The following is a 13,105-nucleotide window of genomic DNA, read 5'->3' as shown; positions in this document are numbered from 1 at the left end:
ACTGATTTAAAAAGAGACACAATTATATTTTTATCCCAAGAATTAATGCTCCTTTTTTGCATGACCATACCTTAATGCCTTAATGGCCTTACCAACTGCTGATTGACAATGTTGCCTAAGTTTGATGTATATAACAATGCTCAAATCCACCTCATGTGTTGTTATCCCTAATTCACTACCATTTAGGAATTAAGATGCTTGTGAATTCTTCACCTCAAAGCTCACAACTTTGCATTTAACTACAAAATTTCATCAGCCATTTGAGTGCCCATATAACCTAAGCTATCTAAATCCCTCTGAAACAAAGTAAATCCTGCTCACATTGTATTACCTTAATTTGCTTTGTCATATGCAAACACTGAGACATGACTTTCAATGCCAATGCCTGTTTCAAGATAATTTAGAAATATATTAAATAGATATGGCGCAGAACAGACCACTGAGACACCATTCATGGCAACTTGTCTTCCTTTCATAGTAAACTGTCTTCCTTTCAGGATATCCTTAAACAAAGAAACAGGCCTAAATAGGAGGGCTAAGAATCTTTCCTTCCCTCCCACACAGGGCCGGATTAACATAGGGGCTGATGGAGCTGCACCTCCAATGGATCTATTCCATGGGCCTAGGCCCATGGAATAGATCCATTAAAAAAACAAAAAAACTTTTTTTTTGGTTACACACACTACTCTTGGGTTTGCCACCTGACTGGTATTTTACCAGCACAGCCAGTATTTGAGGCTGCCTGGCCGTGCCAGTATTGCAGTAATACTGGCAATACAAATGCAGATATTTTTCTATAATTTTTTCTATAAATGGAGATTACTCTGCAATACCAGTACCAGCCATTAGGGGTCACTGTTTGTGGAGAGAGGCAAGGATAGGAAGTTACACATCCTAGTCTCACAGTGTCTGTGTCCCCATGTCTCTCAGTGTCCACATGTCTCCCAGTGTCCCCAAATGTCTGTGTCCCCATGTCTTCCAGCCAGTGTCACCATGTCTCCCAGTGTCGCTATGTCTCCCAGCCAGTGTCTCAGTGTCCCCATGTCTCCCAGTGTCCCCAAATGTCTGTGTCCTCATGTCTATGTCCACAAGTGCCCCCATGTCTTCGTGTCCCCATGCCTCCCAGCCAGTGTCCATAGTGTCTCAGTATCCCCTAGTCTCCCAGTGTCCCCTAGTCTCCCAGTGTCTGTGTTCCCATGTCTCAGTGTCCCTAGTATCTTAGGGTCCCCAAATGTCTCAGTGTCCCCATGTCTCCCAGTGTCTGTGTCCCCATTTCTCTCAGTGTCCCCAAATGTCTCAATGTCCCCATGTCTCCCAGTGTCTCAGTGTCTGTATCCACAAGTGCCCTCATGTCTCCCAGTGTCTGCAAGTGTCTCATTGTCCCTGGGTCTCTCAGTTTCCCCAAGTCTCACTGTGTCCCAATGTCTCTCAGTGTCCCCTAGTATCCTAGTGACATGGGAAACACAGACATGGGGACACGGGGAGAAATGAGGACACCGAGACACTGGGAGACTAGGGGACTGGGCGACATGGGGACACTGACACTTTAATACATAGGGACACTAATGCCAGGCTGGCCTTCCAATTCTTTGGACAGACATGCCCCCTTTTTGGGCATGTTCGCCTCTTTTGGCAGTTCTGGTCACGTGATTCGCGTCAGTGGCACATCATTTTACCCCGCCTATTGACTTCCTGCTTCACTGGACACTGCTGTTAGGGGATATGGATTTACTTGAAAGATGAAAGCATCAATTAGAGAGAGATTAGCATAGAGTATGTGTTTTCCTTTGAGTTTCCCTCCAACACCATCTCCATCAGATACATGACGTTTAGGAGGTATGACTGTTTTACTGTTTTTAGTCGATAAGATTCTGGAATTAGGCCCCATCATAATTGTCAGCACCAGGCCCACTGGGCTTTTAATCTGGCCCTGCTCCCACAATTTTGTTAAAGAAAGTAATGCATGAATACATTGAAAACCAGGATGTGATGTAAAACACATCATCTCAATTAAGGTTTTAGATAGGATATTACCAGGCAGGAAATCAGCCTGTTTCTTCCTTTTCTTCCTTGGTAGATGTGATTTTGAACTTGCAGTAGTGAGCCATTACTAGATGTGAAGGCCTATCCATGGGTGAGATCAAACGTGTGGGGATTACTCTATAATATAAATATATATGTATATATATATATATATATATATATATATATATATAGTATCCCTTGGTATCCTTGCACAGATACTTCAATGCAGTAATGCCTGATGCACTTTAGCCAATGCCATTCATATACAAATATTGAGAAAGAGGCTTGCACTCACGGTCTTTGTTTCTTTAAAACGGTTTCTTTTTTATTTCATTCCTTTAAAATATGATCGACGTTTCAGCCAACATCCGTGGCTTTCATCTGGATATTTACAGCTCAAATTCACATTACAAATGACATGCTTATATAGCTAGTCAAACTAAAAATGCAATCAATAAAACACTCACCACCTGTAAGGCTGTCTCTTCTCTTCGGCGTCTATCAGCTACAATTGCGCATGCGCCAGTATGCCGCTACCCGGAAGTAGCGTACTGACGTACCCGTTGCTATGGTTACCCGGTATGCATATCCGGCTCCTTCTGGGTAGCGGCATATTGGCGCATGCGCAGTTGTAGCTGATAGACGCCGAGGAGGAGAGACAGCCTTACAGGTGGGGAGTGTTTTATTGATTGAATTTTTAGTTTGACTAGCTATATAAGCATGTCATTTGTAATGTGAATTTGAGCTGTAAAGATCCTGATGAAAGCCACGGATGTTGGCTGAAACGTCAATCATATTTTAAAGGAATGAAATAAAAAGGAAACCGTTTTAAAGAAACAAAGACCGTGAGTGCAAGCCTCTTTCTCAATATATATATATATATATTTATATATATATATAGAGAGAGAGAGAGAGAGAGAGAGAGAGAGAGAGTATATATATATATATTTGGTAATACCCTACACCATTTATTACGTTTATCCAGATTGAACATTTTCCGTTAAAGACAACCCTCTGTATTTAGGCCAATGTTCTACCCAATAACATTATTTTTTTTTATGTAGACTAATATCTTTTAGTTTTAAAATGAACCTATTGTGTGGAACCATATAGAACTCATTGGCAACATCCAAATATGTCACATCCACTGCAACACCCTGATCTATACTTCTACTTACTTCTTCGTAGAACGCAATTAGGTTAGTTTGACATGACCTATGTTTCATAAAACCAAGCTGATTTTTGCTAATGACATTGTTCTCCCCAATGAATTCCTGAATATTATCCCTTAATAACCCTTCAAATACTTTCCCAGCCACAGGGCAGCAACTGTAATGGCAGAAAATAGTTTTCAACAACAAATAGGAATGAAGGCTAACATATTGTTAGGCATGTCACAACATCCAAGGACTCCAACACGCAAAACCCCAAAACAAGTTAAGGATAGTATTAGCAGGACAGTCCTTAGAGTAGTTGAGCTTAGCAGGAAGCCTGTAGTAAGCATTAATATTTGGCTGTAGCAAAAGGTACAATGCTGAAAAGTACAGTCAGATACTTATACATTACACAAAAGTTCAGGAAGGCATCTAATTGGCTGTATGTTTGGTGTCATTGTCAAGCTGCAGAATAAATTTGAGGCCAAAGTCATTAAGATCTATCTTCAGTATAAAGAAGAACAAGGTATCCTGGAAGTAATGTATAAAGTATAGTCCCCAAAGACCCCTCTGCATCATCAAATCTGTCTGGGCTTACATGAATAGACACAAACATTAGAGTCTCTGTTTAGCAAGCATACTGTGCAAGGGGATTGGCTGCCTCCCCCCGGCACCAGGCCGCCATTCAAGTTAGGCCACATGGTCGGACCTTGAAAATCTTTGCTGGAGCGTCGCAAAGAGGACAATTGTGAGTACCTGAACAACGTTGGTGCACCAGTTTTTTAAGGCTGCTGATGGCACAATTCTAACAGGAAAAGCTTAGCTTCAGCTTGAATGTGTAGGAGCAATCAGGCTGTCTGGTCATTTTGGCTGCCAAGACCCACACCCCAATTTGTATATATTTTTTTAATTGATAAAATAAAACTATTAACATTTCTATTTTTAAATAATTTTAAATTTCACCATTTTTTTCATATCTGCTTAAAACTTTTTCACAGTAGTGTATTTCTAGAACAAATTCTTTAAAAAAAAATTGTCTTTACTATAGTTCTTAATTTTGGTGTTGCAACTCAACTTTTATTTTTATTATAGATGAAATATCCAGTTTATTTTATAGGCAACTAAATAAATCCATAATTCATGTCAACTCTAAATTGTTTTAGTTGCAAACCGTTTGCTGAAGTAATAAAGTATGTCACCTAAATGTAATCCTTCCCCCACCAAATACACACAGCGGCAGAATATCAGTCACAAATAATGAACACAATTTATGACAGCACTGTTCTCTCTGCAAAGCTATAGAGAATTAGAGATATAAATCTGACTAGTAAACTTAAATTGTGCGTTGACTAAGGAAACTAACAATGGGTTTGTTTTTATATTACAGTATGGCGTGATAAACATGTTGGAACAAGTTGCTGCTAATGAGCCTAGTCCCTACGAAGAACCCCCCCAAAGCATGTAGGCAAACATTGCTATTATAGAAATGTATGCAATTAGTGTATGTACAATATTCAAGTATCCAGTAACATACATTAGTTACTTATATGTATAAGCAACTGCAACTGTAATGTATGTTATTGGATACTTGAATATTCATGTAATATCGCTATCGGTTTGACTACTTATCTGGGGCCCACCAAGCACTTTCTCCACTGAGGGATGGAAGCTTCTGCATTGAGTTTTTTTTTACCTCTCCTAAGGGAATCACTGCTGTGCAGAACCAACTCATTGGCTGATTGTTCTCAGCCAATGAGCTAAGCCCTGCAGAGAACTTCCTGCATTTATGGAGGAGGTGACCAGCAACAAGCAGGCCAGAGGTACGTTGTCTAACTATTAGCAAATTGGCTACTTACATTGGGAGGAGGCAGGGCACTCTTGGAACTATAATCACCCTTGGAGTGATTGCTGTAGTGGTTATGTCACTTGGAGTGTTCTTTCACAGAGGTTGGCAAGGAGAAGCTGTTGAGGCAGATGTCAGTTTTTTTATTGTAACCTTAACTTTGTTAGCCTTTTGGCAAATATGTGATTGTAGACAGAAATGTATATAGAAAAAATAAATCCTCAACAACTAAACACTCTTACATTTACTGTTGTCTGCATGCAGCCTTGTGAAACGTATGGGATAAGAACTACAATTACTGACCATATGTCACAGCAACCAAGGACCCTAAGATAAAGGATAGATAGTAAGTGCAGCAGATTTGTACCTAGGTGTTTTGGAGGATTATCTCTAGGCAACCCCACAAAATGTTTTTTGTGTCGCATCACTCAATGTTCTGCATGTCGGCCTCCTCTCATCTTCTTGTGTGTGTTTTCTACCCCTTTTACTCTGTTGTATTTCTCTCCTAACCCCAAAAAGACCCATTGTCTCCCCCCACCCTTACCTTTCCTTTTTTCTTCATCTAACATTAGTGTGTGTCTCCAACCCTCTTATCCTATTGTGTGCTTCTTAATCCCCATTTTACCACTGGTGTGCCCCTTACCTCTTGTGTGCCGCTTTATCCCCCCTTATTCTTGTATCTCTCTTATTCCGCCTTCACCTCTTATCTCAACCCATTTTTTACTGCTTGTGTGCCCTCTAAACTCCCATTTTTATCCTTTGATTGCTTCTTTACCAATTGTGTCTCTTAACCCCCTTCTACCACATGTCTCCTTTTACCCCTTGTGTGCGTTTAAACCTTCGTTTTACCCCCTGTGTGTGTATGCTAATGTTTTTTGCTCCTTACGTATTGTTAGTGTGGCTGCGGTGCAGACAGCAGCAGAAGATGAGACTTGCCAAGATGAGACTCTAGTGGGCTGCAGGAAATTATGTACATTTAGGCCAGAGAAAAGGGGATATGGCTGAACATGATTTTCTTGTCCCCTCCATGCACATGGCTACTCTCCAATTGCACACCAAGCAGTTACATTGCAATTAATATTAATGTGGAGGAGGAGTGCAGTGTGACACTTAGTCTCACCTGTCCTGTCACCTATGGAAGATCACCCCCACGTCAGTATGCTCTAATCAAACCATATCTTAAGTTACTCTAGCATGTCTAATTTATTAAAAATATTATTTTAAAGTAAATCAGAATCATGTCTGATAGATTAAATATGGTTAATTCTTCCTATTCAGCTGTATTACTTCTTCTTGGTTTTCTCGTTCTTCTGCGATATCTCTTAGTGAAATTATTTCTTTCTTACCACAGGTGTTCTGAAATCCTCCATCGTATTTGTTAAAGCCTCTATCTGTCTCATTTGCCCTATCCCCAGCTCCTCTGTTTCTCTTTTTGTCTCCCGAGCCCCTCTGGGTATATCCCCCTTAAGGTCCTGTCTGTCTCTATTGCTTCTTCCCCAACCCCTCTGCGGCTCTTTGCCCCCCATCCAGCCCACCTGTGTCTCTTTCTCTCCATAGCCCCATTTGTCTCTTCACTCCAACACCTTGTCTCTTTCTCCCCAGCCATCACTTTGTACCCCTCCATACATCACATTCCCCCCTCCATACATCACATTCCCCCATGTGTCTCAATGCCCTCCCCAGCCAATCCACACATCTCATTCCCTTCAAGCCCCTCCATGTGCTCATTCATCCCCCCCAGCCCCTTCATGTGTCTCATTCTCTCATCCCCCTCATATATCTCATTATTCTAGCCCCCACATCTCATTCTCCCAGCCCCCCATGTGTTTCAATCCCCCAGACCGTCACGTGTGTCATTTCTTCTCCTCCCTCCCCATGTGGCTTAATCGCCAGTGTTAATTAAATTTTTATCACTGTCTTTTTTATAGTGGGCAATTTCTTAGATGCAACCCTTGACATGAACTTTTTAGGCAATTTAAAGACAACCTATACAATACATATTATATAAGACAATACAATAAGGCCACATATTTATCGCAATTATTCAATTTTAGATCGTTGTGATCCTTGGGGGGGAAGGGAGTTTGCTCGGATAGCAGGACAGAGCTTCCCAACTAAATATAAAGACTCTACTGCCTTATTATCAAAACTTAAAGATGTTCTATCTGCTTTATCCAGGAACCATATTTATTCTGTGATCCCTTATATATGCCCCATTTCCATTTTTAGTTGAAATTTAAGTTGATCTTTAACCACTTGCCAAGTTGGAACCAGAGATAACTTACAATATCTTGCTATAGCCATTTTAGCTGCTATTAATAGGTGGATAATCAAAGATTAACTATTTCCAAATATTTGTCTAATGTTAATCTGCAGGATTAATTATTCTGGAAGTAGCTTAACAGTTTTAGAAGTTAGAATTTTAATTTTGGACTTAATCATGTTCCAAAATAGTTGAATTGGACAGCAATCCCACCAGATATGAAAAAAAGTTGCCTCTCAGGATCCCACATCGTGAAAATGTGTATGTATGTCATACAGAGTGTGTGAGTGACAGTGTGTGTGCTAGTGTGTGACCATGTAATTAGATACTTACATATTAAATTATATTTATAATATATATTAATATAATTCTATATGAAACCAAAAAAATGTTCACAGTAACAAATTAAATGTCAACATTATTACAAATTAAATACCACCAGATGCATTAAAAAAGAGTGTATGGATATAGGTATTAGTCAGTATGTGCCTATTGACGTATGCATTAGGCAATATGTGTGTATTGACGTATGCATTAGGCAATATGAGTGTATGGATGTATGTATTAGGCGGTGTGTGTGTGTGGATTTATGTATTGGGCTGTATGCGTATGGTTGATTGTATGTAATAGGAAGTCTGTGTGGATGGATAGATGTATTAGGCAGTGTGTGTATATGGATTCATACATTGAATGAGTGTTTCTACGCAGTGTGTTTTCTTCCCTAAATGTCTCTTCATTGCAATTCAGAATTTAGTGAATATACCCGTGAGAGAATGAGGGGGCCTTCATGAGGGGGCGGCAAAATGGATTGTTGCCTAGGGCGGCAAGAATCCTTGCACCGGTCCTGCCCACCTGACCCTGTCAAATGCTTTTTCGGCATCCAATGACAGGACCAGGAGGGATAAACTCCTTTTGTGAGACAACTCTATGATATCAATGAGTTGCCTTATATTATATACTGATGATCTATAAGACACAAACCCAACTTGATTCCTATGTATAAAGTCACGTATAATATTATTTAATCTGGCTGCAATTATCGATGAATATAATTTAAGATCCACATTTTGTAGTGAGATCGGTCTATAATTTGTGATCAGCTTTTTATGTTGTTTTTGAATAGGTACTATGTGGGCCTTTAACATTTCTTCAGGGATCTTTCCATTAATCATAAAATCATTAAATGTATGTTTATCGCTCTATATAATTCATTGCTAAAGCTGCCTGGGCCTGGAGATTTATGAACTTTCAGGTTTTTTTTAATAGCTCTAGTAAGTTCTGCTGCCAAAAAAGGTTCATTCAGATTTTATTTAGTCGATCATGTGAGATTTTAGGTAGTTTAATTTTTTCAAAGAAATCACTTGTACTTGTTGGTAGATGTCTACTTGGTAAATTGTATTAGATTATAACAAAATTCTTGAAAAGCTTGTCCTAATTTATCTGGAGCGATGATAGTTACATTCCCTTGAATAATCTTAGATACAATTTTTTTTTACAGCGGTTTCCAAACTTTGTGATGGGCACACAGGGGAGCCGCGAGTTATTAACCCCTTCAGCAAGGGAGAGGGGACCTGCAGTGCTAGGAAAACGGTTTGTTTTCCTGGCACAGGAGAGTCCCTTTAATTACAAAGAATTCTCTATTTAAAATAATTCTTAATTTTAAAAGATTTTTCCGTGAACATTTTATGTTTATTGTCATGCCATTGAGCATTTTATTTTCTGTTGTTACTATTATGAATTACTGCATGTCCTTATATATCTTGAAATAATTAGATTGGAACAATTTAAGAAAAGTACTTTGGAAGAGGCAGGAAAAGGTCTGCCACCGCAGCAACTATCCCTTTAAGACAGCTCCGATTTAAGATTGAAGTTATGGGTGTATAAGGACCTATGAGCACGGCTATCTCCTTATCTTGAAAAAGCCAGCTGAGCTCGGGCAAAACTCATAGAACTGAGTTTTTGCCGGTATCCATTACAGAATATACAGACTATTTGAGCGATGCTTCATCTTGGCATCCCTCTGTGCAGCTTGGTTTCTATAACTTTAACTGAACAAGCTGCCCGACCAAGTGGTGACATATTCTTGTGAACGAACGGCTTGTCTGTTTTCGATTGGATATATGCTATTTTAAGTATTGAAGACATACACCATTATATTTTACTGTGTAAGAGTTCTCATAAAGGATTTTTTTTATTTATTTTTATTAGTCAATAAATTTACAGTGTTACACTATCTTTATCTTTTTTAAAATCTTTTTAAGATACACTGGAATACTATGATACACTGAATACTAAGTATCCTATTAATTTGATAACATCAAGACGAACACACACTATCAAATACCTAAAAAATCCACGGCTGTGGAGGTGGAAAATCCATTTTGGAACTCTGCACTAGACTAATGCGATGAAATTAAGACTACCCTTAGACACTGTTTTCTGGGAACTATTGACTAAGCGCCGACACTTTACTTTTGTTAAAACTTGCTTGAGACAGTTTAGGAATTTTCCTTTTAAGTGTATAGCAACTATTTAAAATGAATTTTATATTTTCATACCGTAATTAGAATTTTTAATCTTGTTGCGCTCTTTTGTTTTATATAGTTCAATATATAATTGAGACAGATTCTTAGAATTCTTCATTTTCTGTTGATGGGCTAATTTAATTAAGTGGCCGCGTATCATACATTTATAAGCCCACTAAGTTACTGTGAGTGATATCTCATTACTATATTTCTCTTGTAGTAATAATCCTTGTAATTTTTACTACCTTTGTCACTGTTCCCTTTCCTTCCAGCTTTCCCCTTCTCTCAGTTTATTTTCTTTATATGTCTTTTGAGGTATTGCTTTATTAATCTTTCCTAGTGGCCTTTAGCTAGGGCTTGGTGCAAAGTGAGCCACATTTAGTTGGGCTTGCTTTATGCACAAGCACAGGTACCCAGCTATTGACACTCTAGTAGTACAGAATGTCAGCTATAATGTTATGCATTACTGCAGGAGAACTTGCCTTTTCTATGATAGAGAAATCTCAGCACCAAATGAATGCACTTTGTATTAAAGGCAGAGCTCTAGTCCTAAAGCTTCCATTGTCCCTGCTGGCGTCCCTCCTGTCCGATAGCAATTCTTACACTATGCAGTATTGCAAGTATTTATCAAGAGGTTGTGGGGAAATTTTATATTTGTATTAGCAGTACCTTATTCACCTACCTACCCATTTATCAAACATGTTTTTTAGAATTATTTGTCTTGTTTTACCTATTGTACAGCAATGTGGAATATGTTGGCCCTATATAAATAAATATAACGTATTGTATGTCTTATCTTCGCAGCGATGTTGTGAAGTATATTGCATGCTAGAGTGGTATCACAGATAATGATGTGATCATGTAGTCATTGCCACAACTAATTCAGATAAATCAGGTTAAAAGATGCACCCATGACCTTCCAATGACTCACTGCGCCTGTATTGGGTATTTCTTGGGATGTTTGTCACAGGGATCAGTAGCTTACTTCTGAATGTGAAACCAAAACTACCTGCCATGTGAAAAAAGTTTGTCAGTTGATAACTACCTATATGATAGAATACTATAAACTGATCAGTCACACCATAAAAAACACTGACAGGTGAACGGAATAACATTGATTATAATGTTACAGTGGCACCTGTTAAAGGGTAAGTTACATTAGTCAGCAAGTGAACAGTCAGTTCTTGAATTGCATGTTTTGGAAGTGGAAAAATGGCCAAGCAAAAAGATCTGAGTAACATTGACAAGTGTCAAATAGTGATGGCTAGACAACTGGGTCAGAGCATCTCCAAAACAGCAAGTCTTGTGGGGTATTCCTGGTATACAGTAGTTAGTACCTTGCTAAAGGTGGTGCCTGGAAGGACAACCATGCACTGGCTTCAGAGTCATGGGTGCCCAAGGCTCATTGATGCACGTGGTGAGCTGTAGCTCAAATTGCTGAAAAACTTAATGCTGGCCATGATACAAAGGTGGCACAACACTCAGTTTGCCGTGTATGGGGCAACGTAGCCGCAGACCAGTAGGGTACCTTTGATGATTCCAGACCACTGCCAAAAGCACTTTTAATGGGAAAGTGGGTGTCAGAACTGGACCATGGAGCAATCTAAGAATGTTGCCTAATCTGAGGAATCATGTTTTCTTTTAGATCAGGAGGCTGGTTAGATGCATGTACCTAGTTTACCTGTGGAAGAGAGTGCAGCAGGATGGAAAGTGGGCAGGCCAGGAAAGGCAGTGTTATTCTGTGGGTAATGTTCTGCAGGGAAACCTTGGGTCCTCGTATTTGTTTGGATGTTACTTTGACACATGCCACCTACCTAGAGATTGTTGCAAACCAAGTAAACCACATCATGGCAATCATGTGGCCACTTTTAGCAGGATAATGTACACTTCCACACTGCAAAAATTGTTCAGAAATGGTTAGAGGGACATGACAGAGTTCAAGGTGTTGCCTTGGCATCCAAATTCCCCAGACCTCAATCTGATTAAGTATTTGTGGGATGTGCTGGAGCAACAAATTTGATCCATGGAGGCTCCATCTTCCAACTTGCAGTACTTGAATTATCCGCTGCTTGGTGTTTGATACCACAGGACACATTTAGAAGTCTTGTGGAATCCATTTCTCAATGCCTCAGACATGTTTTGGCAGCATGACATTAGGCAGGTGGTTTAATGTTGCAGGGCTGGTGCAAGGATTTTTGCCACCCTAGGATAAACAAAAATTTGCCGCCCTTGTTGTGGATAAAAACAACCCAAAGTATGTTGAAGGTAAACCAGATTGTAAGTTCGAGCGCTCGAAGAAAGCAATTAAGACACACATACAGAGTTTGTGAAATCAAAAGATGCTTCTGCTTTTAATGGGAGAGCATATAAGATTATATAGTAAATAGCTTTGTGACTTGCGCGACAAAAACAGGATGTTTGAATGCACTTTGTACCATAAGAGGAATTTACAGAACTAAGCATATTTCAACGTTTATATTTAAAAAAAAAAAACATGAAGTTACTTAGGACAAAAGAAGGGGGATGCAATCTTCTCCTCAGAAGCCACAGGATGTCACAAGTAAAAGAGTTTGTGCTTACGTGTCAGGCACTAAAACTAAGGTAAAGTTCAAAGCATATTATGAGCCAAGTTAACCAATTTTAAACAGACTGGTCATCCGGTCATCTGTAGCTTGAGCTTTGGTTCAGGTGTAATCCTCCAGATGCTCTGCCCACCATGTGACATCACAATGCCTCACCCATATGAGCCAACGCCAGTGCTGCCCACAGTGTCTTTTCTATGAAAAGGTAGTGTGTTTACATAAAAAGCCTGCAGGGACAGGCTATAGACATCATAACCACTACATTAAACGGTAGTGGTTCTTGTGACTATAGTGTCCCTTTAATGTGAGGTAACTTAGAGATTAGTGCCACTAATAATATACTGGATTGGCTACTTACCACCAGATGAGGAAAAGTGGATGATGATGGGCTCAGGCTGCAGTCTGGCTCCACTGGTCTGGTGTTAAAACAGGCTCTCTGGCGGCAGTGCGCACAAATATCAATGAACAGGAAGCAGCTTTTTTTTTGGGGGGGGGGGGCCCTTACAGGGCTGACCGTGAGTATGCCTACAAGGCCCACCAATAAGCTTTATGCCTTCAAGGTCCACCCATGAGATCGCTCACAGGGAGTGAAGTGTATGTGTGTAGGGGATGTGTTATTGTAGTGTGTAATGTGTGTGTGTTCTCATGGAATGTAGTGCATAGGGATACCAATTTGTGTAATAGATGTAGTGTGTGTGTATCTGTAAGGAATG

The sequence above is a fragment of the Pelobates fuscus genome, chromosome 4 (assembly GCF_036172605.1).
Source record: "Pelobates fuscus isolate aPelFus1 chromosome 4, aPelFus1.pri, whole genome shotgun sequence".
In the NCBI taxonomy this organism is placed as follows: Eukaryota; Metazoa; Chordata; class Amphibia; order Anura; family Pelobatidae; genus Pelobates; species Pelobates fuscus.
The sequence above is the reverse complement of the archived record's forward strand: the minus strand, read 5'-3'. Positions refer to the sequence as shown.